Here is a 26336-nt window from a genome sequence, read left to right as displayed (position 1 = left end):
GGTTTGTTTTGTCTCATAGTTTCAGATGGTTTAAGCTCTAGATACATGGCTCCAAATGTGCTTGAACATCATGGTGTGAATATGTTACAGAGAAGGTCAACCTGTATCATAGCCAGCCAGTACACAAAGGATCCAGCAGCATAGGCTCGGGGATAACATCCCCCCAGGACCTGTCCCCAGTGACTCATGTCATTCAGCCAAGTATTACTTTCCAAAGTTCCTACAAACTCCCCAAATGGTGCCACTCAGCTGGGACCAAGCATTGAAGATACTGAGCCTGTGGGAACTAGGCAGATTTCCTTTTTCAGGTCTACCAGCTTAATTTTAATTTCTTGAACCCCCTGGATCCATACTTTTATGAAATATGAAGATATCCATATAGATTTCCCCTCTTCTTTTCCAGAGACTGATTCTCTATGTTAGATCAATGGATATTGCCCCCGCATGTCACTAAGTCTCTATTCTTCTTTCCCTCTCCAAATTTTCCCTTGTGAGTCAATTAGAATCATTTCTATCAGTGTCTTCAGTCCCTCTGCTTTCAAATTCAAGCAATAAACTAACCATTTTTAATATTGTATTCTCCAACTTTGAGATTTCCATTTGGTTTTTTTTGTATCTTCTATATTTTCCTCATGTTGATTTTTTCATTTGAAACCTTGCACGTATTTGGTGAGAGAGAGAGAGGGAGGGAGGGAGGGAGGGAGGGAGGGAGGGAGGGAGGGAGGGAGGGAGGGAGGGAGGGAGAGAGAGAGAGAGTCACTCTCAGGGTTTCACTTTGTAATCCAGGTTGGCTTCAGACTCACCATAGTATTCCTACTTCCCCTTTCCAGTGCTGGGATTACAGACAAAACCCACCACATCCAGCTTTACAAATTGCTATTTGAAGGTTGTTCCTGTTTTTGTTTTATTGCCATTATCTCTGTTATTTCTAGAACTTCTGGTGACTATGTTTCTTTGAGTGTTGAATCACCTTTTTCTGCCTTTTGGCATGTCTTGTTTACTTTTCCTGTTGAATGCTGGATATTATGACTATTTAATTGTTGACTGTATTTTGTTGTCTCCCTTTTTAGGGATGCATATAAAATAAAGTCGCTTCTGGATATGTTTGTTTTTGAGGTATGAAAACCTGTTTTGTTAATCAAAAGTAAAGTTTCCTCAAGATTTGTTTAGAGTTATTCCTAACCAAACTTGGCTCCTTTGGTGCCTCTACTGAATGTTGTAAACATGGCGCACAATCCTTCCATGTTGGGTGTTAGGGTTTGACTGTCTTCTAGTCTAGTAAGGTTTAAGTATTGCTCTGTTTACAATTCCTTGGGAGCTCTTTCCCTGCTCTGTGCAATTTCACCCTCTATACGCGTATGTTGGTATTTACCCAAAGACTTAAGCCTGATAAAAGCTTAAACTAACTGTGCAACTTGGTAATAACACCAAGACTGTAGGTTTAAAACTGTTTTCATTACTATATGAAGATGCCATTTGCCTTTCTACCTTCATGTGCTCTAAAGTGTGTGTGGTAGAGTTTTCTAGAAGTTCTATGGCATATAAGATTGCAACAAATTGAGTCCCAAAGCAAATAAAAAAATACAGACATTTTCTATTAAGTTAGAAAATACAAGAATTGCCAAAAAAGTAAAATAATACAACTTCTCTCATTAGTATTATTAGTTTGAAAAATATACTTATTTTTCATTAAAATACACTACATGGCGCCTTTTATATTAAAATGTATTGATCGATATTTTAGATAATTATGAGCTTTTATTTATAGTGCATAAATATAGATGACTACAAACTTTTAATATCTCATTGGAACCCTCAGTTTTTAAGAAAATACATACATACATACATACATACATACATACATACATACATACAGATACATACAGAAAGTTAGGGAGTTGCCACTTAGCACTGCCCTAAGCAGTTTTGTGGGTTTCATCCTTATTGGATCTTTGTCCTCTTGGAAAGTATACATAAATCCCTGACTTGTTGACTCCATAAGTGTTTGTCTCTGCCCCTTCGACTCTGTTAAACTACCACAGTCTGCTTGGTCCACCCTGCCTCAGTGTGGTCTGGACAGTGCCTCTTCATAGAAACATGTGGTAGTGAGATGGCCTTCTTTATTTGCTTCTGGTAGGAACCAAAATTCTGTGCCCTTGTCTAAATCTAGATTTTTTTATGTATATTTTACATTTTTCCCAGAAAACCTCAGCTTTCTGTCCGGAGACTTTCTAGATCACTAGGGAGGAAAATTAACAGAATATAAACATAAGGTAAGTCTGACACCAGTAACTCAATGGTTGTATAGATGTTTGAATGAACAAGGGAAACATCTAGTCTAATTTTCACAAAAGCACATGGCAACTATAATTTTCTCCCACTTTACTAGGAAATGAACTGGTATTTTATGAAGGTAGACTACTTTGAAGTCTGAATCTAAATCCAGGTAGTGTAACTTTGGAGATTTAAAGATGGAACTACGGCATCATCTCTTGAGCGGTATTTACCAAGAATGTATTCTATTCCAGGCACAGTATTGAATGCCAGAGAATACAGAAGTAAGCAAAATGGCTAAAGTCTCTGCAGGCCAAGTAGTATCCAAGCAAGAAACAGCAAGGACTAATTAGGTAAGTAAGTCACATTCCAGCTAGGGAAGTACTTTGGAGAAAAAGAAAGTAGCAAAGAACAGTCAAGAACATTGCTGACATGCAAATGTTGTTAGGAAAAGCTATACTGGAAAGGTTAAGAAAATGAAGTACAAACTATCAGGCTGTCTAGTGGCATAACAGAAAGGAGTAGGGCAAAAAGCTCCAAGGTAGGGCTGCACATGGCAGGCCCGAGGAGGCTGGTGTGTAAGAGCAGTGCAAAACAAAGAGCAGTGACAAGCGTGAAAGAGGCCTGATCCGGGTTACTCTGTGTGGTAAGACTGCAGAAGTCATTTAGTAGTAGCATAAACACATTTCTATGAGATAGATAGATAGATACATAGATAGATACATAGATAGATACATAGATAGATAGATACATAGATAGATCATGCATACATACATACATACATACATACATACATACATACACACATACACACATACACACACACACACATACATAGAGTAGTCTGGGGTAAGTACAAATGAGGAGACTAGAAAACTATTGTAAGAACCTTGACAAACTGACAATAGCTTGTGAGATAGTGAACAGTGCCTGGGTTTCTTCTTAAGAATAGAAAGCAATTCTAGTTAAATTATGTATTTTGAGTATCATTTGTATTAAATTTCTTAAATTATGCTTTCCTCATCATCTGTCATTTGTGAGTAATTTAGGTAATGTTTGAAATTATCTATGTCATATTTATTTCCCCCTTTGTTAATATGTTATACATTTAGTGTATTTGGAAATAAATGATCACATATCCCAAGTTCCATTCTACCGTCATCTATGAGCAGCTAATCACATGCTGGTACTCACTTTACACATAAGCCATTTTGACTGATACATTCACCCCATGAAATCCATTGTTCATTGTTTGCAAACATTGCCTGAGGATCCATATCTTTTTCTGAAGATTAACTCTATGAAGCACAGCTTGTCTCGTCTTACCATGTGGATGTGGGAATTATCTGCCTTAAAGTGATAACTTTCTCTAAGACCCTGTGGGGAACGAGACACCCCCAACCCCCTCCTGACATCGCTGGTCATTCTTCAGAAACAGTAGCTTTACCCTGATATCTAATTTTTCCTGGGGACAAACAAGTAAGTACAGCCTTTCCTTAAAGGGCAAAATGGAGAAAACAAAGGGAAAAATCTATGGCCTTCAGTTAGCTATGGACTTTGAGCTTATACAGTTGTTAACAATTGGTTTTGAGAGCTCGTAATAACAGCTCCTAGAATTACAGTTTGGTCTGTGCTTTTCATCTTCACAGAAGTGAATTCATCGTTGTTATATTGGGCTGAAAACTGAAGACACAAGAAATCGGTTCTCAACTACTAATTTACTGTCTTCATTAGCACATCTTTTGTAACAGTTCTTTGCACTTTGGGTAATGATGCCAAAAGAACTGGTTTTCAGTCCTGTGGCTGATTTGGAGTTTATCTGGGGGAACTCCACAAAGATGGGTTTTAGGTGAACTTAAGGTTCAGGAGTGTGAAAATACAGAAACCAGGTCCTGGTAAGTCCTTCAGAATGACACAAAATAACAAGAGCATTCAGCACTTTCTACAATAACTTAATTTAGACGACTACGGGTAAAGGTCTTGGCGTCGTGGGTGGGCTCTTCCATCAGCAGGCCCCAAGATCATTGACTTGGATTTCTTTAATGATGCTCTATGTTTGTTCAGATAAGTTTTACTTTGATTCATTTTCTTCATTGAAATTTAAGCAAGATTGCAAGATAACATTTTAACAACATAGGAAATTCATACAGAAAATACCCGAGTATTCTAGCTCCACTGAATCCTTTACTATCAAACACACTCCATCCTCCCTATAATAATACATTGTAAATCTAGCATCTGTTTATTAGTTTTGATTTCTTTAACCTTACTTGTTTTTTATTTGTGAAGTAACAATTTCTGAAATGCTGTTATATGAAATAATCTTGTTTTATTTAATCGTCTGTTTGCCACTCTCGAGTTTTAAGAGAGACGCTTCTTCTGTGATTAGTAAATCAGTTTGCCCATGGAGCACCTCTTGCCTTTTACACTGATATATCCCAGTTGTTTCCCTTTGCCTCTCTGTACGCTGCCACTCTAACTTCAGTGGCCTTGGTACCACTTTCAGGGTTCTAGGTCAGCTCTGCACAGACATCTCAACCATCACAGTTCCACCCAATGACTTTCTAAGTTCATTCTTACACAGGCTGTGTTCTCCCTTGGTGCCAGGATTCTGTTTAATTGTAATTTGGGCTGTTGTGCTCTCCAGTAAACAGTTAGCAGCCCTTGAGAAGAGAGTGCCCATTAACTTCACAGCACTATGTCTCTATTTTTTTTTTATCCTAGTTACCATCTTTCTTCACTTTGTTACATTCAATGTGTCTCTGCTGGATATAGAAGCCCTTCCAGGAAAGAGCTACTACAAAGTTGCATTTATAGAACAAACTTCATTGGGAGAAAGGGTCATGCAGCCACAGGAGCCCCAATGGGCCCTGAAATGGGAGAGCACTAGAAAGGAATAGAACATTATGTTAGAGACACGAGTAGGGCTTCAAGGAAAGAGGGGACTTCTGTTTAAAGCCTTGACTGGAGCTTCATTGAAGGTAGTACAAGGCAGGAGTAAGAAAGGGACAGCTGCATGGACAGGACAGCAGAGAAAGCTGTGAGAAGTCCCACACACAATGGAAAATATCTGACATTCATAAGCTTTCAGGGCATGGCAGGAAGTCCCATGCATCATGATTCGTTTCGAAGTAGCACATATGACAAAGAGCATGTGAGAGCCAGGTTGGACCATAATAACCTCAGAACAACTTATTAATGGAGGTGGGGGGAGGAGAGGAGGACAGACAGACAGACAGACACAGACTACAGGATCTGGCCTTTTAGAGTTAGTTGCCACAGTCTTAAAGGGTCAGGCCCATGATCTAACAGTCTCTTATCAGCTGAGCAAATTCAGCTTTGAACTTTTATCTTTCTCCATTATCCAATCATTTCCACTAACTGGGCAGATGAGACCGACTCTGAGAATCTACCAAACAAAGCAAATGACAGAACAGTAAGGGAGAAAGCAGCGAAGTAGAAGCAGAGGCCTTACCTATCAATGGTTACTTTGGGTCAAGAAATGTACTGAATGGGTGAAAATCAAATCTAGCAAAATGCCCACCCACACTGCCTTGTAACTTACTCTCCCTAAAGCAAGCTATGGAAAAGTAGGATTTCTCTGCCCCAAAGTAAGTCATAGAAATTCTAATCTGCCTTTGCCTTTTATGATGTAGTTGGTCATAGATAAGCACCATGACCAAGCCTTATGTGGTATTTCTCCTTGTTCCAAAGAGACCATACTGGAAGAAATGCTGCACCAAAAGCCCCATCCAGTCTATTCAGTGAAGTCCCCATATGAAAGCTGAAAATGCTAGGTTGGGAAAGCTTCCAGACAGCCGAACTCAAGAAGGTTCCTAGAGGATGGGACACCTGAAGGGCCACACACGTGCTGCAGTCATTCCATGTAAGTAAGTGCTTCCCTGAGTTCTCTGTGTCCCTCGGGCAAATTAATCAAAGCCAAAGGGGCTAGAGAACCCTGATTTATAGCACAGCTGAAACAACCCTGGGGCTTGTGATTGGCATCTACAGTGGGAGAGGCTGGCCAGTCTTAAGGACCGAACCTTCCATCTATGGTACCTCATCGTATCTCCAGGCAGATAGTATCAGAACTGAATTAGAGGACAGCTAGCCGACACATTGGTTGCCACAACTAACTGCTTTCTGTGGGGGAAAGGTGCCCACTCCTTCTGAGGTCACAGAAGTCTTGTATGTCAGTTGTACTTTGGAAGTAGGGGAAGAGGGTCTGGTTTTGTTTTTATCTTTATGACATGTAGGTAAGAGATGTGTACACCGTGAATTGTAAAATGCTAATGGAAGCAATTAAAATAGAACAAAATACATGGAAGGATGGGCCATGGTCATGGTTTGGAAAAATTAAAATGCCTGTATTAGTATTACAGTTTGGATCTTCAACTTTCCTCAAAGGCCTGTGTGTTAAAGGCTTGGATTTCAGGGTGGTGTGTTACTGGGCAGTACCTGAACCTTTGAAAAAATGAGGCCTTATGGGATGCAGATCCTTGAAGGGGATTCTGTGGACCCTGGCTCCTTTTCTGTTTCTTTTGCCGTTTGGCTTGTGTTATGAGGAGTTTCCCTCTGCCACATGTTTCCATCATGATGTGCAACTTAGTGCAGGCCCAAAGCAGTGGAGCCATCTGATCTTAGACTGGCATCTTAAAGACTGAGGAGTCTAAATACACTTCGGCAAAAATTAACACATTACTCAAAAGCAGTCTACAAACTGAATACAACCCCTATCCAAATTTAATGGCATATTCTCACATCAATAGAAAGGTCAGTCCACAAATTCATACGGAAGTCCTTTGTAGTCAAATCAACCTTAAACAAGAAGAATAGAACTATACCCACTGATTCCAAATTGTATTGCAAAACATGTATAAATGAAATAGAATTGGATCCCAGAGAAAAACCTGTAAATGTGTAAACAACTCATTTTCAGCAAGGGTACTAGGAATACGTGGTGTGAAAAGTATGATATATTTAGTACGTAGCGCAGGAATGCAGAATATACATGTGCAAAAGAATAAAAATGAGTAATTGTACCATACACAAAAAGCAACTCAACATGAATTAAAAACATAAACATAAGACCTGAAACCATAAAACTCCAAGGACACAAGATAAAAGCTTTTTGTCTTTGGTTAGCTGCAGTTTAAAGAACTTACATAACTTGAGGAGGGCTGACTTGGAAAATCGGCAAAATAACTAGATAGACATTACTCCAAAGAAAACATACAAAAGCTGCCAGTCATATGAGACAGTATTATTCAAGGTTAGAAATCATCAGACAGCTACAAACCAAAATGTAATGAAATAGCATCCCACACCTTTAAGAGCACTGCAATTGAAAAGATAAGAGATAGTGTTGGCAGGGATGTGGGAGAAAGGAGGTATACAATTGTAAATTGTTACTGTTGCTATGGACAATAATATCAAAAAATTAAAACAGTGAACTCTCTGGTGATCTGAATTTGGGCGTATATCTAAAAGAAAAGATAGGAGTATCTTTACTTCCACATCCATTGCAAAACTATCTACTGTAGCTAAGATATGGAAACAATCGTATTATTCATCAAAGGGATAAAGATATTGTGGCATGTCCATACAATATAATATTATTCAGTTTTGAAACTTTTACTATTTATGTCAACATGACTGGACAAATTGAAATAATACAGATACAGAAAGATAAATAATACCATATTGCCTGACATGTATATTCTAAAAAAAATATGGAACTCATAGAAAAAAACTAGAACAGTAGCCATCACAGAAGGGAGAAGTGTGATACTTAAAGGGTGCAGAATTTTAGTTATGTTAGGTAAAGAAATTCGAGTGATTTCTCATTTCATAGTAACCATAGCTCACAGTATTGTCAACTTAAAATGTACTATATAAACTGTGTGTGTGTGTGTGTGTGTGTGTGTAAAACTATAGACATACAACAACAAACTAAAGGAAACTTTGTTTGGTTCATAAATGTGTTTGTGGTCTTGATAATGGTATTTCGCACTTAAACTCATTGAGAGCTGCACTCTAAAATGTGTGGGCTGTTGACTTGTTAATGATACCTCTCTATAAGGTAGTTGCTTTCTTAAGAAAAAGCATGTAATAGAATCATAGATTGTGTGCACTGGATATGATTTTGTTACAAATTCAAATATGAAAGTAGTATTGCAGAGCAGCAGTGCTTTGATTTTTCTAGATAAGCCCATGTGTTAGCTGATGTATAGACACAAAGGATTTAATTCAATCTTTTTGACTTGGAGAAACAAAATGACTGAATGTGAAGGCATGGAAAAGAAAGGTTAGAACTCCACATTAGTATGTGCAGAACATGTAGAAGTTCTCAACTGCCACAAAGCAGAGGAACAGTGACTATCTGGCACTTAAACGTAGAAACAGTTTTAGGTCTTTATCAGTCGTCCTCCTGAAGGTGAGGAACAACTCATCTTCCTGTGTTTTCAGCCATGAAAAGAGAGCTGTCATCAGTCCCTCTAAAGGAGGCCAGTGTCTTTCCAGCAGCATCCTGTCAGCTCTGGCTCTAGGCAACATGAGAAGCAGCTTGTGTCCATGTTTTCAGACTCTACATGCTTGTGTCTGCCTAAAGCTTCGTGCCCATAAAACTATCACCCAAGCATGGCTAAAATGTAATTTTGTTTGAGAAAGTGCATCTGGCTTTCCATGGGCTTGGGGCATTCCATCCCGGGTTCTCAGGCTTCGCTGGCGGGTGCTTTATCCACTGAGCTGTCTCCCATCCCCAGAGCTCACAAGTTTTAGCATTTGATATTTTTATGGAGAGTAAGAAAGAATTCTATCTTGAAAGGAGGATTGAGGAAAGGTGATACTATGGAAGGAATGTGCCTCTAATGCATAAGAGACATGGATTTTAGCTTCCATTCTGTCACTAACTAGCCATGTGACCTTGCGTAGATGACTTTTGCCCTTTTAAATCTCGGATGATTCTCTTCTACAGTCAAAGAATTAGACTCGGCTATCTGGTTCTGTAAAGAAGGGAGAGGTCTCTTTGTTTTATGTATTACATGGCCATCTAGATTAATATTTATTAGCTTGGAAAGGGGTGTCCATAAAGCCTTTGCAGTTTGCTGTGCCTTGCAGCCCTTTCTCTGTATTACATGGACTCGCAGGATCAAAGAGTCACTTTGGGTTCACTGAAGGCTTTTGGCATATATATCAGCACAAAATGGTGTGGCATTGCTGGCAACTGTGTCCTGTTTTTGCCAGACTGGAAATACATAGCTAACTTAGGAATTGTATAAAGTGTTTGCACTCTCCACTCTTTATCAATCAGTGACAGACTCATTGCTTTGGAATGTACTTCTCAGCAAGCTGTTTTGCGACTCATCGCCTGCCTTACTTTATAATCCATAAATATTTAATTCTTTAATAAACTGCTTATATGTAATATAAAATGACTGATGCTATTCTCTCCCTCCTCTTTTAATAGTGCTACTATTTGCAAAACAATTCTTTTTTTTCTAAGTAGGAGTATGTTTCATAAATGTTTGGCTTTTCTTTCTCTAAGTGGCAATTTATTCTGGGAGGGTGAGAGAATGGCAGGCGGAAGCACAGACCCTTGCTCTAAGGAGGACGATTTAACTCTTCCCTCATCTTCATCTTTTCCAAGCTGCAAACCATGGAGTAAAGAAGACAGACTTTGGAACTGGGGCAGAGGACAATGACCTCCCTACATACCCAGTGGGCAACACTGTTCAAAGCTCTAGACCAAATGAGTATTTACAATGAGCAAACATAGGCACCTCCATGTTTTGACATTCTTTGTCTAGGGGAATAATAAATGACTCCAGTAATAATATGCCCACACCAAAGTATTCTAGTCTCTTTTATAGCTTTGCACTATGATACTGGACATTAGCTGATTTGCCCTCTGTGCCATGATTTTTCAATATTTAAAAACTTTCTTTTAAAATCAGGTATGTCATATGTTTCCTGGGTACTTGTTGTATGCCCTGAACATATCCTGTTGGGATATTTGTCAGGAAGCTGCTGTTACTTTTCTATAATATTTCAGTATAATTTGTGAAACCCTAAAAGTCATGGCCCCTTTAGGCGAGCACAAGAAGGATGAAGTAGAAAGCCCAAAATGTAAGGCCATTTCAGTGTCAGACACATTTGGAAATAGCGTGAGGAGCACAGGGGTATGGGGTTAGTTTTTATTTTCTTTTAATGTATATGCTACATGTACCACGAATTAGCTATTATTTCAAGCTTTTAACCTGCCTTTTCTTTTTTCCTTTTTAAAACAATCTTATTTTACATACCAATCCCAGGTCCCTCTCCTGCTCCTTCCCTATGAAGGGACACCTTGCTAAGCCCAGACACAGGGGGCAGGGCCTTGGTCCTGCCTCAAATGATGTGGCAAACTATGATGATAACCTGCCTTTTCTTGACTGTTTGTTAGCAAAAAAGATGATACTATTTGTATAAACATCTGATATAATAGGCCCTTGGAATAGTGTCAGCTCCCTACCCGTGTGTTCATTGTAAAGAACTTTCAGACAAGATAAACCTGAATGGATATCATCACTGCAAAGATGGCTTTTTAGATAAATGGGCATGTAATAGTGGTAAGTTGCTTAAAGCTACACACACTTTAAATGTGGGGCTCCCTGTTTAACTCACCTTGCATTTCTGCAAGGAAACTTGCTGGCGTATTTCTTCTAGAGCAGAGAAGTTTTTATGAAAATAATACAGTTTAGTCTTTTATCCTCATGAGTTACAAGCTCAATCTAAATGATTTCCTTGAATCTGTCTGAGTTTTTCATTCTTGGATTCCTTGTATCCTGCCCCCTTTATATAAACCATTGTTTAATTCACAGATGATTCCAGTGTTTCTTTCTTCCATAAGTCACATCATGAGTATATTTCCATTTTGTTCTTCCTAAAGCATACTTGTCTGTGACACCCAGCATTGTAACTGTAAAAGGGTTTGAGTGTAAGCCCATGTTTTCTTAGCTACTCTATTACCTGCGACTATAATGCCTTGCTTGCTTCTAAAGCCTACTTCTTGCTCTCTTCCTGACTTGTTCTGTAACATTGGACCAGTCATTATCTCCTATTTAATTCTTTACTTTGTATTCTGTGTTTTTCTATGATGTTTTAGTCAGTGAAAATAATAGATAATTCTACTAATAGAAACTTTATTATATTATTACTGAGTTCTTACTAATTTTGGATATTGCTTTGAAGTATTTAATTTTTTCCTCTTAATCTAGCTCTGTTGGGCTAGAATACCTAATTCAAGAAGAAGAAAATGAAGTATATATAAGTTAAATTGCTTGTCCAATTTCACCTAGCTAACCAAGTAAAAAAACAAAAACCCCAACATAGGTTCTGCTGTTTCCACAGCCTTTACTTTGCCATATTGCCTTTTGAGAAACTCAGGAAAAATATTTTTAAAAGAAAGGAAGGGAAGGAGGGAATAAAGGAGGAAGGAAGGGGGGAGAAAGGAACAAAGAGAGTAAGGAACAAAGGAAGGTATTATAAAATGAGGCAGTGTTTCTTTCTCCACTTAAAAATTAGCATCATTTCAGCCTACAGGATAAGTAAAAAAGATTTTTATCAAGCACACATCCAATAGATCCAACTAAAAATGGGGTATGGATCTAAACAGAGTTCTTAAAAGAGGAAACTCAAATAGCTGAGAAACACTTAAAGAAATGTTCAACATCCTTAGTCACCAGGGAAATGCAAATCAAAACTACTTTGAGATTTCATCTTACACTCATTAAAATGTCTAAGATCAATAATGCAAGTGACAGCTTATTGTAGTGAGGATATGGGATAATTCCTGGTTAGACTGCAAACTTGCACAGCCACTATCTTCCTTAGGAATATGGGACTTGATCTACCTCAAGATCCAGCTATAACACCTTGGACATATACCAAAAGATACTTCATCCTACCACAGAGATACTTGCTCAACCATGTTCATTGCTGCCCTCTTCATAATAGCCAGAAATTAGAAACAACCTACTTGTCCCTCAACAGAAGAATGGATTTTTAAAAATGGTACATTTGTGCTGGGCGTTGGTGGCTCACGCCTTTAATCCCAGCACTTGGGAGGCAGAGGCAGTTGGATCTCTGTGAGTTCGAGGCCAGCCTGGACTACTGAGTGAGTTCCAGGACAATCTCCAAAGTAATACAGAGAAACCCTATCTCAAAAAAGGTACATTTGCATAATGGAATATTACTCAGTCATTAAAAAGTGAGATCAGCCGGGTGGTGGCGCACGCCTTTAATCCCAGCACTCGGGAAGCAGAGGCAGGCGGATCTCTGTGAGTTCGAGGCCAGGCTGGACCGATAGCCTCCAAAACAATACAGAGAAACCCTGTCTCGTAAAAAAAAAAAAAAAAAAAAGTGAGATCATAAAATTCACAAGTAAATGGATAGAACTAGAAAAGAATCATCCTAAGTGAGGTAACCCAGCCCAGAAAAACAAATACAGCATATATTTGCATGCATGTGGATATTAGCTATTACCTCACCAATAGGAAAGCTACAATCCATAGAACCACAGAGGTTAGATTCAGAGTAAGGGACTGGAGGAGGGTAGGTGTATTCACAGAGATGGCAAGCTGGTGCCTACCTACAGCCTTCACCCCCACAGGCTAGTGTTCTTGGTACAGGAAGGTACTCTGCATGCTACCAAAGGAAAACATAAACACCAACCCATCACAAACCCTTTGATCTACAGTGGTTGACCTTCCAGCAAGATATGCTAGGGCAATGGGTGGAGCTTGTGGGAGTAATCAACCAATATCTGATGGAACATTTCCTACACTGCTTTGGTGACCAAGAGTCTGAGACTGGATAGCCTAGGGTGAAACCAAATACTACTGTTCCAAAGAGAAGGAAACAAAGAAGTAACTATGAAGTGACTCCTAATGACATTGTGCTTATCCTAATGGGTCAGTATCTGCCATCATCAGAGAGGCTTCCTCCTGCAGCAGATGGGAACTAATACTGAGACCCACAGCTAGACATCATGCAGAAAGTGAGAGACTACTCTTGGGACAGAATAGATAAACTTAGGTTTTAATTGAATGATACTAAATAACCGCCCATTGCTGAAAAATTAAAGCAAAAATCATTTCAAATCATCTATGTTTCCCAAGCTCAAATTTGCTTTCTTAATCACATGAGTCTGATTAGCCTCTCCATTTCCCCCTCAGATATGGCCTCCTACCCAACACCTCTGCTCTCAATTTAGGACTATGGTTGTAATAACATTTTTGTCACATTCTTGTGTGTTTTCATGCCACTCACCATCAGACTAGCATTTCATTCTTTTCTATCTCCGTGTTTTCAAATTATAATCTATTCATATTGGTGAAATCGGTTACTTTTAGTGATCTGTATGCACCTTCCCCTGCTTTCAAAAGATTCATCTCCTAAAGGGCAGAAATGGCATAACTTTACAGTGTATCAGACTTCATAAATGATAACCCCACAGTTCAAATTCATTGGCAAGAAAATAAAAATAAAGCCACTCAGCAAGCATATGCCTATAAAAAAACAGTAGTACCATTCACAGGGGAAAACAGTTTAGTACCAGTTCATGGTCTTGTGATGCCTTTCTTTGAAAACTATATATGAAATTGCTTTTTTACAGTATAAGCCTTAGACAAATATAAATTATAATTATGGTAAGGAATTTGAAGCACTTTTTATTATAACCCTGTTAATTGTTATAGCGTTTAAATCCTACATATAAGTATGTCTTGCTCTGTGTAATTAAAAAACCTTTATAAAATTACAAGTATTTTTTAATTTAAAAAATACTACTTTAAATGCACAAAGGAGTTATTAATTCTAGATAAAGCCTGTAATAAGGTAAAGAATTATTTGTAATATGACTAATTCCCTAATTGTGTTTCAAATCTTAGACTTTTAAAGGTGAGCATTCTCAAATAATGCTAACTGATACCTCTAATTCCTTGAAGCATTTTTAGAGTCATCATGGAAAAACTTCTAACTTATTTTTGAGACTTGGAACCATCATAATCAGTGCTATACAGCACAGAATCTCTGTGTTGGTGTGAATTTAAACCCTGGTAGTATTTTTCTCGTTACACTGATGAAATTGGACAACCAGATAGTTCATTAGAAAAACTGTGCCCATCTGTAAATCATTTTCCCTCCTCATGTATTCACAAAACACACTAATTTTACAATATTCGAGTTTGGAAGCTCTTGAGGGCATCTGTTACTTAATACTCTCCATTTCCTCTTACTTATTGTCAAATCTGGTAACATCTGATTCCATTAAAATATTATTTTCTGTCTCCTTTACAGAGAACAATAGAAACTTTGAGATAGTCTTTGGTAGTTAATTCTTAGTACAGGATATTCAGTTTACAAATTCCTTATATATTCTTTAAGCCTAAGCCTATTAACCCTTTGCTTTGACTTTCTGGAAACACTGTCGTTGCTTCTTACAAAGTTATGAAGTATAGTATGCATGCATCTGTTTATAAACAGAAGCACATATAAACATTGTGACAATTAGTTAACAACCGTATGTTAATCCCAAAGTTGGCTATTTGATTGCATTCTCTTCTATAGATTATATTTTTGACTGGGACTATAATGTGAATTGATGACTGCATAATACCAATAAAGGGCAGAATTTGTATGGATAGACATTGAAAACATCTGGGTAAACATTTAAATAAAGATCACACATGGTTGCTTTGGGTGGATAGCCTATAATTTGCTAGGGCGAATGAATGATGAAGTTGCTTCTCAATGTGTGTTCTTTATGCATGCATTTAAATAACCAAATAAACTTACTTAACATGTACAGGTTTATTTCTTGTCATTACTTATTCAATATGGTATAACATGACAAACATATAGTCAATATTATATTAAAGAGGGAAAAACTTAAAGCAATTCCTATAGATTAATGTGACAAGGATATTCACTGTTGCCACTCTCATTTAATATAGTATTTGAAGTCTTAGCCAGAGAAATAAGGCAAGAAAAAGAAATAAAATAGATACAAATAGGAAAGGAGAAAGTAAAATTATTCTTACTTCTAGATTATGTGGTCCTATACTTAAAATACCCATAAGATTCTACTACAAAACCTTAGATCTGATTAACACATTTAATTAAGTAGCAAAATACAAGAACAACACAAATGGAATAGCTTTCCTACATACCAAAAAAGCAATTAAAGAATAAAATATCTTTCAAAATAGCTGGTAGGGCCTGAGGAAGTAAAAGACTTCTATAACAAAAACTGTAAAACACTGATAATATTAAAGGGGACTGTAGAAGATAAGTAGACCTCCCATATTCATGGGTTAGCAAAATTAAGACTGCGAAAGTAACTGTATCAACCAAAGCAATAACAGATTCAATAACCATAAAAATTCAAAAATTTTCATAGAACTAGAAAAATAATTCTAATACCAATATAAAAGCACAAAAGATCCTGAATAGTCAAAATAATCCTGAGGTGGGGAAAGCATGATACTTAAGGTATCGTGACACACAATTTCACATTATGTTAGAGACCCATAGTAACAAAACAGTATGATTCAAGCACAAAACCAAACATGTGTATCATGGAGTATAATAGAGGACCTAGAGATCGACTCACATATATACAGATGTCTGGTTTTTCAAAAAATATGCTGAAACATATACTGGAGGAACAAACATATTTTTAACAAGTGATTCTAGAAAAACTGGATGTGTGCGTGTAGAATAATGTGAGTAGATTCCAGACTTTCACCCTGTATAAAAATCAAAATAACTCAAAGACTTCAAAGATATATATGAAGCTTTCAGAGGAAAATATAGGGAAAACATCTCAAGATACAGACATAGTGGCTATGTTTTATAATACCAAAAGGTGCTATGCAGGCCCCTAGGGAGGAAAAAGGTATCGGTGATCTTACCTAACTTGGACCCTACGTGCTACAACAATATACCAGACTAGGTATGCCCACTGGTGAAATAGTGTTATGACTGTTATGAGAGAAGCAATTGCCTTCTTACTAGATTTGAAGCCTACCCCACAGGCAAGTATTCATTTCTAACTTTATAATCCTAGTCAAAAGCCTGAGGAGGTTATAAGTCTAAAAATAAACCTACTGTTGTTGTTTTGCTTAGGGAATATTATCAAACTGCCTTCTAAATATTTATTATTAGTCCCCTAAATTAATACTATTCTTAATCTTGGTTGATGGAACTTCTTTTTGTAGTGGACAGCAGTTAATACAGAGAGTCATAACTGCTCAAAGTTGAGAAAAAATTGACTCTTCATATGCAGTCTTAAATGAGATGTCCATATTAAACTCACACCAAAGGCTTAGGGAACATCATAGAAGAGTGAGCAAAAAGTAAGTAAGAGTCAGAGGATGGGAAAGAGAGCCATGAAAAAACTGTCTTCTGGGGCTGGCATGACATTGTACGTGTGAACTCGTCAAGCCAGGCAACATCCGGTTGGAGGAGGTACTCACAAGAACCCATCACTGCCTGAAGAGCTGTCGGCAATTGAGGACTACTGGGTAAGGAGGAGGCGTGTTGCTAGGATTCCAGGAAGGAGGAGTGGGAGTGGGTACAATCAAGAAATAGTATATATGTTTGTGTGTGTGTGTGTGTGTGTGTGTGTGTGTTTGTGTGTGTGTGTATGTATGAAATTCTCAAAAGAGTAAATAAAAATATTTAACAGATACAGACATAGGCAAGGACTTTGTAAATAAGATTCTATTAGTTCAAGAAATAATTGCAAGTATTATCAACTAGGCTTATAGAAATTAAAAGACTTCTGCATATCAAAGGAAAAAACGGAGTGGAGAGACAGCCTACAGAATGGGAGAATAGCTTTGTTAGCTACTCATCTGATAGGATACTAACATTCCAAACACGTAAAGAACTAAAAAATATAAACACCAACAGAGAATCATAAAACCAATAAATCAGGCAGATGCTCACAACGGACAGTTCCTGTAAGAAGTACAATGAATGCTGGGAAGTTTTCTAGCACCTGTAGCCATGAGAAAAAATGCAAATCAAAGGTTATTGCAATTTCCATCTTACTCAAGTCACAATAGCCTTCATCAAGAAAATGAGTAGCACCAAATACTGGTACAGATGAGATTATGGGTGTGGTTCTTATACACTATTGATGAAACTATAAGTTCATCTGGCCACTTTGTAAATCAGTATTGAAATTAAAAAAAAAACCCTACAAATAAAACTACCATAGGATCCATATATACCACTCCAGAGGACATGCTCAGTACCCACATAGCTACCATTATAGTATATATAGTATTCAAGTTTGGAATCAGCTTAAGTGCATAGCAACAGCTAAATTTTAAAACGCAACATACACACACACACATACAACACACACAAGTATTTATTCACTATAAAAAAGAATAAAATCTTTTTATCTGTAGGAACAATGATGGAACTAGAAACCACATTAAGCAAAATTAACCAGACACAGAATAACAAATAACACGTTTTTTGCTCATGTATTGAACATAAAGATAAAAGACATGAAAGGAGAAGTAGAGAGAAGGTAAGAAAGTGGAGAAGTAGGATAAGAGAGAATGATATGGGTTGAATATTATTACTGTATTATATGCATGACAGTGTTATAATGAATCTCATCATGTATAATTAACATGTTAAAAAATAAGGAAGGGAAAGTGAAGGAAAGGAATGAAAGAAGGATGGGATTGGGGAGGGAGGAAAGAAGGCGAGAGGAAGAATGGAAGGCAGAAAGCCAGAAAGGGGAAGCAGCAGACCTATAGTTAACCAGATACTTGAGTTACTAGATAAGGTCTTTTACATGGTACCAGAATGACATTTTGTAAAACACAAGTATACAACTTAAAGAAGAGAGAAGAATATGGCTATGAAAAATTAAGTAGATATTCTGGAATTGAAAAATGTGGTGACATGAATTGAATTATTGGAAATAGATGGAGAAGAGTTGTTGAACTACTAACAGAGCCATAAAAATATCCAAAGGACAAATAAAGGAAGGATGTATAACAAACAGCAAAAATATGTGATACATATTGCAGAGTGCCTATGCGTACAGTTGGAATCTTACAAATAAAAGAGAGTTTCTGTAGAGCCCACATTCAAGTTGGTAATGACAAACAATTATCGAAATGGAGAAAAGATACCAATTTGCAAAAATCCCATGTGCAATAAACAAACAAAAAGTACAACTAGTTACATCAGTGACACTACTAAAGATGAATAATGAGAGAAAAACTTAAGTGGAGACAAAAAACAAAAAGATACTCCATCAAAAGGCAGCAATAAGACGGGCAGCCTACTTCTACAGTGGAATGATAGTGCTTGAGAGACAATATAATGTGATCTTATAAAGTGCTAAGAGAATGGCTAGCAATGTAGAGTTCTGTACTCCAGGAAAGTATCCCTCGAAACTGAAGATGAGATAACCCTGTAGACAAATGGAGAGTAGGGTAACTTAGCAAAATAGATCTGCCTCAAACACAAATGTGAAGTGTTAGGTACAAAAGACAATCTCAGAAAGAAATATGAGGGTGGAGAAAGAAACAAAACATACTTAGATGAGTCTCAATTAATCTTGGCCACATAATGGAAGAACCATAGAATCTTACAATGTTAAAAATATTTGAGCAATAAAATGCCTGTCAATAATAACATGAAAAGTAAGGACAGGTAAACAAGACACCAGTCTAAGGTTCTGTCATGTTCTGTGTTCTAAAGTACCAGTTGTATGAAATGACATTAACAGGTTGTATTAAATGACATTTAAGGTAGTCATCAATCTCATTATAGGAGAAGGGTATTTAAGGTAACCTCTTCACTATTGCTTAGGTTCTTAGTTGGGTATCATCCTTGTGGATCCCTAGTGCCAGATTTCTCTTTAAACCTAAAGCGGCTCCCTCTATTAAGGTATCTCTTTTCTTACTCTCCTCTATTCTTCCCCCAACTTGATCTTCCTGATCCCTCATGTTCTTCTCCCCACTCCCCTTCTCCCCTCCTATTTCTACTACCTCCCTCTCACCTCCCCTGTGTTCCCAGGTTGCTCAGGAGATCTTGTCCCTTTCCCCTTCTCCCGGAGACCATGTATGTCTCTCTTAGGGTCCTCCTTGTTACCTAGATTATCTGGTATTGTGGATTGTAGGCTGGTAATCCTTTGCTCTCTGTTTAATATCCACTTATGAGTGAGTACATACCATGTATGTGTTTTTGTGTCTGGGTTACCTCACTCAGGATGGTTTCTTCTAGTTCCACCCATTTGCCTGTGAATTTCAAGATTTCATTGCTTTTTTGTGCTGAGTAGTACTCCATTGTGTAAATGTGCCACAATTTCTTTATTCATTCTTTGGTTGAGGGGCATTTTGGTTGTTTCCAGGTTCTGGCTATTACAAATAACTCTGCTATGAACATAATTGAACAGCTGTTCTTGTTGTATGACTATTCATCCTTTGAGTATATGCCTAAAAATGCAATCCCCATGAAAATCCCTGCACAATTCTTCACAGTCCTTGAAAAAACAATATTCAACTTTATATGGAAAAAAAACCAAGATAGCCAAAATACCCTGTACAATAAAGGAACTTCTGGAGTCATCACCATCCCTGACTTCAAACTCTACTATAGAGCTATAGTAAAGAAAACGGTTTGGTATTGGCACAAAAACAGGCAGGTAGGCCAATGTAATTGAATTGAAGACCCTGATTACCACACACCTACGAACACCTGATTTTTTTACAAAGAAGAACATCAACAAATGGTGCTGGCATAACTGGATGCTGATGTACAGAAGATTGCAGACAGGTCCATATCTATCTATCAGCATGCACAAAACTTAAGTAAAAATGGATCATAAAACTCAACATAAATTCAGCCACACTCAACCTCTTAGAAGAGAAAGTGGGTGATACCATTGAACAAATTGGTACAGGAGATCGCTTCCTGAACGTAATACCAGTAGCACAATATCATTGAGATTGACAATTAATAAATGGGACCTCCTGAAACTGAGAAGCTTCTGTAAGGCAAAGGACACAGTCAACAAGGCAAAACAGCAGCCCACAGAATGGAAAAAGATCTTCACCAACCCCACATCTGACAGAGGACTGATCTCCAAAATATACAAAGAACTCAAGAAGCTAGTCACCAAAACACCAAATAATCTAATTAAAAAGTGGGGTATAGAACTAAATAGAGAATTCTCAATAGAGGAATCTAAATGGCTGAAAGGCACTTAAGGAATTGCTCATCATCCTTAGCAATCAGGGAAATGCAAATCAAAGCAACTCTGAGATACCATCTTAAACACCTGTCAGAACAGCTGAAATCAAAAACACCAATGACAGTTTATGCTGAAGAGGATGTGGAGAAAGGGGAACATTCCTCCACTGCTGGTGGGAGTGCAAACTCATACAGCCACTTTGGAAATCAGTATGATGGTTTCTCGGGAAAATGGAAATCAGTCTACCTTAAGATCTAGGAATTCTACTCTTAGGTTGTATTAAATGATGCATGCAATATTTAGGGTGACATTTAACATGCTGCTGACAAACTAGGAAAAACAATTGAACAAGAAATTCCATTCCCCTTCCCTCTTTACTTTCTTTTGATATTGAGAAACAAAACTTAGCTGAGTAAGGGTGGTGGTAACTTGGGAGGAAGAGGCAGGTGGATCTCTGAGTTCAAAGCCGGTCTGGTCTAAAGAATGAGTTACAGGACAGCAGGGCTACACAGAGCAACCCTGTCTCTAAAAAGAACAACAAAAACTGCTCCTCCTAGTTTTACACAAGGTGGTCATGGTGGCGCAATCCTCTAATCCCAGCATTAGGAAGGTAGAGACAGAAGGCTCTCCTGCCTCCTGAAGTCACCCTTAGCTATACAGAGAGTTCAAGGCCAAGCTGTGCTTTATGACACTTTGTACTGTTACTTAAAAATCAAGCAAACAAACAGAATCTCACATATTCCAGGCGATCTCAGTGTCACTGAACCACATCCCAGCCTATGAAAAGAATTAATCCTAAACAATGGAAAAGTAATGAAAGAGCATAAATGTGATGAGAGTGAATACAAAAGTAATAAGGTAGTTTGTATTAAATATAGATTGACTCATTGTATTAAATATAGATATGATTGTCTGACTGAATAAAAGATCCATTTGGGGAAAAGTATAACTAATTGAAAGAAACAATATTTTTAAAATCCAGCTATATAAAAATATAATTTAAGAAATTATATTAGCCCTAAAATAGACTTTAAGACAAGAAATAGTAACATAGTATAGTTACCAGTGTTAACACAATAAAGGGATGAAATCATTCTTAATTTGTGGACATTTCATTTAAAAATAGTATAAACAGAAAAATCCTATCTCATAAAACAAAAAAATGCATTAAAATATATAAAATAAAAACTGAAACGCTAAAAAATGTATCATACACAAATTCACATTGTATTATAAAACCTCAGCAAATCTTCCAGTAGCAAACAGGACAGGTATTCAAGAAGAAAAATAATCACTAATGTAGGTGAGCTGAACAACATAGTCTGATGTAACCTGGTTATAATCCAGTAGTCACAAGATAAATTCTTTCAACTGAAAGTTTGGCCAAATTGAGCATTATGCAAGTGTCATGATTAGGAAAAGAATTGAAATCATCCAGTGCAAATTGTGACCACAGAAATCTGAAACGTTATTTTTAAAACACTAGAAATCAGTAAATAGTCCAAAGAGTCGGCTAATCCTACAGGCTGTCCTCTGACTCCTGCACAAGTCCCATGACATGCACGCGTGCGTGCGCACACACACACACACACACACACAAACTCACACACACATGTCTAAAAACTTCTTAAAATATGAAAGACACAACTAAAGCAATTCTTGGAGGGAACTGGACAGCTTGCACATCTATGGTTACATAATGTTGTTATCTAACACTGTACCTTGTAAATGTACAAAAAGGACAAAAGTAAAAGAAGTCAAAAGAAAATCATCAGCGACAGTCAATTCCTTGAAAAGATTAGTGAAATTGGTTTTTATATTTTTCGTTGTGAACCTAGCCTTTAAAGGCTGAGCCATCTCTCCAGCCTGAAATTGGTTTTTAAAGAATAGATTGAAAATATAAATCATGAATATAACAAATGAAAGAATGGTGTCACTGAAGTTTTAATGAATTAAAAATTAAATAATATGACATGATAAACTTTATCCTAATTGACTTGATAACTAAGACAAAGTAGCCAATTGTGGTGGGGATGCATAGCTTACCAAAATTGACAAAAGAAATAAAAAATACAAATAGTCCTAGATAATTTTTTAAAAAATGAATCAGTAATTAAGATTATCTAGGCCTCATAGTTTCACTAGTGAATTGTATCCAAAATTTAAGTAAAAATAATAACAATCTTACACAAGGTTTCAAAATATACTAGAGAATGGATACTGGCTCACCCATTTATAAAGCCAGCAAGACCCTGGGAACAATACCAAAATCATTACAAGAAAATTATACACTAGTATCTCTCATTCACATTTATTTAAGAATCCTTAACAAAATGTTAATAAGTCATGTATCATAATATGTAAAAGATAAGTGTATCGGTAAAGTGACATTTGTCATAGGATTGCAAGGCTCATTTAACAGCAAACTCAGTCATTGTGATTCGTGGTGTTAACAGCTTTATTTAAGCTGTTACTTGTTTGAGCAGAGGCAAGAAGATCATTTTACAAAGCTTACCAACCACTCATGACTTAAAAAAAAAAAAAGACTAGAAATATAAGGAAACTACTTTCACTGAATATAGGGCATGTATCTTAGTGATGAAAAATGAAAATACTCTGTCATCAAAACTCAATGGTGTCCCTAATACAGGAAACAAAGCAAGGGGTTCTCTCCCTACCCTCATTGCATCTATGCAGAGTTGTGCTAGATGTCCTCACCAATGAGATAAGACAAGTTAGGAAGGGATTAAAGAGGGAGAGATGGAGGGAGGGAGGGAGGGAAAAGTATGATTGCTGGTAATGAAGATAGCAGCTATGCAGACATGGATGGATGGATTGTGTTTACAGAGAATTATAAGGAATCTGTAAAACTATAATTTGCATTTTTAAAAGTATGCTAATATATTAAAATCTGGGCCAGCTATTACTATCAGGAAAGATGAACAACTAATCAGTAGCAGTCATTACAGATTTGTGAATGAGGTTTCTGAACTCATAACCAGAAGAGTTGGGAATGAGACTTTATAACTTTATAAATTATTTAAGTTATCGATAATTGAACATAGTTAATGTTTTACTGTTTTGAATATGACTTATTTTTTGAAAGACTGAATGCCTTATCAGTGTCTAATGAAGAACACATTTCAGTCTCTGTACCCTTCGTACAAACTGAGAGAATTCATCAGACCATAGATGTCATCAACATGACTGTCTTTCCAGAATTATATCCATTTGAGAGAAGTAAAGTAAATAACACAAATGATCTGTAACCAGAAGTCATATTGCAGCTCATATTAGTATATAACAAGGCAATGTTTATTCTAGATACCTATGTAATGCTTTCTCATTGTACTCGCATAGCTAGGTAAATTTTCCTTTTCCTTAACTCTCTCAAAATCTAAATAATATACCAAACAGTGGCAACAGAAGTAATAAAATCTAACATGTATTTAAAGCTTATTATTTCAGGTCCTGCACCAAAATCTTTATGTGTATTATTTCAAATGTAATATTCATAATTCTGACAACAGAGAAATAAGAGATTAGAGGCCAAAATAATTAAGATTAAGTTGAAATTCTCCAAATAGCCTTAATTCTTCATTCTTTGTAGTTTGGTACACTGTAACAACACTTGAATATCATCATAGCTGAAGTGTGTGTGTATGTGTTAAATGGAAACCTTGGAAATTATAGGTAAAAATCAGCAGAATTTACAACATAATTAGATACATTCTAGGTCAGCCTTATGTCACCAAGTAGACAGTTGACTATATGCACAGATCAAATTTAGACTATCTTTAGATAATTTAAACAAAAGATAAAAATTAAACCCAAATTATGAGAGTCATTTGGACTATCAACCTGCCAAGGAAATCAGCAAAGTCTTCTGTCTACGTCTCGCTTTGCACTCTGCTAACCCTTTGAAACTGTGAGGAATAGTACAGATATGTCATCAGTTCTGAACCCACCCAACAGACTCGTTTACCGTTTGTCTATCTCTGTTTATTGTAAACATGCATTAATCGACACTCATAACTTCAGCACTCTGAAATGTTAGACAACCCCAGTAATCATTACCCTGAGAATTAACCGGCACATCAATTATCAGGCCTCCTTAAGCAGCGAATGATTCCATCTGCTCTTTAGCATCATATTCTGCGGTAGCACCAAAAATTCCTTCTTCCACAAATACCTGGACCAGAAAGCATTCTACTGCATCCCAAAATAGTAGCTGTGCCTTTGGCTTCTGAGCTGAAGACAGCTGAGGGGGGAGGAGCAGGCACCAAGTTGCTGCGCTTTCCTCTACCTCAGACCTACAAGGGCCTGCCTCAGTGCTCATCTTGGTGAACCCTGATGGCTCTCTGGATCAGGAGCTCACACTTGGGACCAGTGGAGCAAAGATGGCTTCTGAGCTTCCTGTGCTACCAAATGCCATGCAGTGGCTGAGTAGCCTCCTCTTCATGGATTCTCTCTTCTCCCCTCCCTTCCACATCCATGCCCTTGTTTAGTCCCAGATTCCATTAGAAATGCTATCTGGGCAGCAAATTTCACAGATTGGATCCATCTCAATGCTGTCATGCCAAGAAAACACATCTGTCTGACGCTTCATTTAAAATAAGGGAAAAATTGAAATAGCAAAATGCGGTAGTTGCTCTGAGCTGTCTCCTAATGAACCTGTTTGTCCCATGAGCTGTAGTGAGGAGCCTCTCCTCGGGAAGAATTCTTTGTGCATATTAATATTATGCATGTTTTCCATGTGACTCCTTCTCACTTGCCCTCACCCCATCCTTTGAATTCATTTAAATGAAAATAATTTATGTGGACATTCCTTCGGTCAGGATTTTCTATTTCTCCTTCTTAAAGACATCCATAACATTCGGTTGATGCTTTGCGTCCAAACCAAATCGTTATGCCTTTGCATGTCATTAGAGCTTTATAAAGAACAACAGCGACATCTGCATGTACCGCAGCGCCAAGAGATAGAAAAAAATACCGAAAACAAAACTCCACACTGGCTTGGAGGCTGTCTGGCTCTTTCTCCCCAGCAGCCCCTGCCACCACCATGGCTAGGAGTAATTGTACAGTGCAATCACATCACGCCTCATCTGAATATTCATAGCAGAGACAAAGCTTTGGAGGATAAGGGAGGAGCGGGGATAATTTAAATATAAACCAGCATCTCATTTCCAAATCAAGTTGTGCAGTTACACTGTGCACCAGGATTCAATATTAAACCAACATTGTTTCACAGTTTGAAAATTGCAAGTGAAGAAGATGGAAGAGAGAGGGGCTCAGTAAAGAAAGGGTGGCAATACATTCTCATTCCTGACCGAGGAGAAACAAGAAAGGACAGCAAGAGAATAAAAATCGTTAAAGTGGTATTTGAGGAGTCACCAACAGTGGCTAACCAGCTGCTGTTTTACCAAGAGTGAAATAGCCTATTGAGGGAACTTTAAAAGCTCTCAATTAATATGTTGTACATGTATACGATCTACAAAGAACTCACTGTATCCCCACCCCCGGTAGATGCCCCCAATACTCACATATTCCCTAACCACCACCTTTCCTTTCTGTCAGGTGCAGGGGAAAGATCAGAGCTATGAAATAATTAATTAACCACTTCAAAAGTGACAACACCCATCTTCACAATTAAAGGATAAAAACAAACACATACAAAAGGTGACTTCATTAATGAGGGGATAAATTACCGATGGCTTCTTCATTCTCTTTAGTTCATTACCCCCCAAATGAAACAGATATAATCCACATGTTAACATTTCTTGTCTTC

At 37.4% G+C, this 26336-nt stretch overlaps 1 long non-coding RNA gene across 1 annotated transcript in view; it reads left to right on the top strand.

The window, feature by feature from the left end:
- The window catches only part of LOC121136575, a 43021-nt gene that overhangs the window by 14363 nt on the left and 2322 nt on the right, over positions 1–26336 (top strand). The window contains exons 2-3 of the long non-coding RNA XR_005873618.1: positions 2529–2627; positions 5989–6160. This is a non-coding gene — a long non-coding RNA (uncharacterized LOC121136575). The remainder of the gene's footprint in view (positions 1–2528; positions 2628–5988; positions 6161–26336) is intronic.

This window comes from Mesocricetus auratus, unplaced genomic scaffold (genome assembly GCF_017639785.1).
Source record: "Mesocricetus auratus isolate SY011 unplaced genomic scaffold, BCM_Maur_2.0 Super-Scaffold_6723, whole genome shotgun sequence".
In the NCBI taxonomy this organism is placed as follows: domain Eukaryota; kingdom Metazoa; phylum Chordata; class Mammalia; order Rodentia; family Cricetidae; genus Mesocricetus; species Mesocricetus auratus.
The sequence above is the reverse complement of the archived record's forward strand: the minus strand, read 5'-3'. Positions and strand labels throughout refer to the sequence as shown.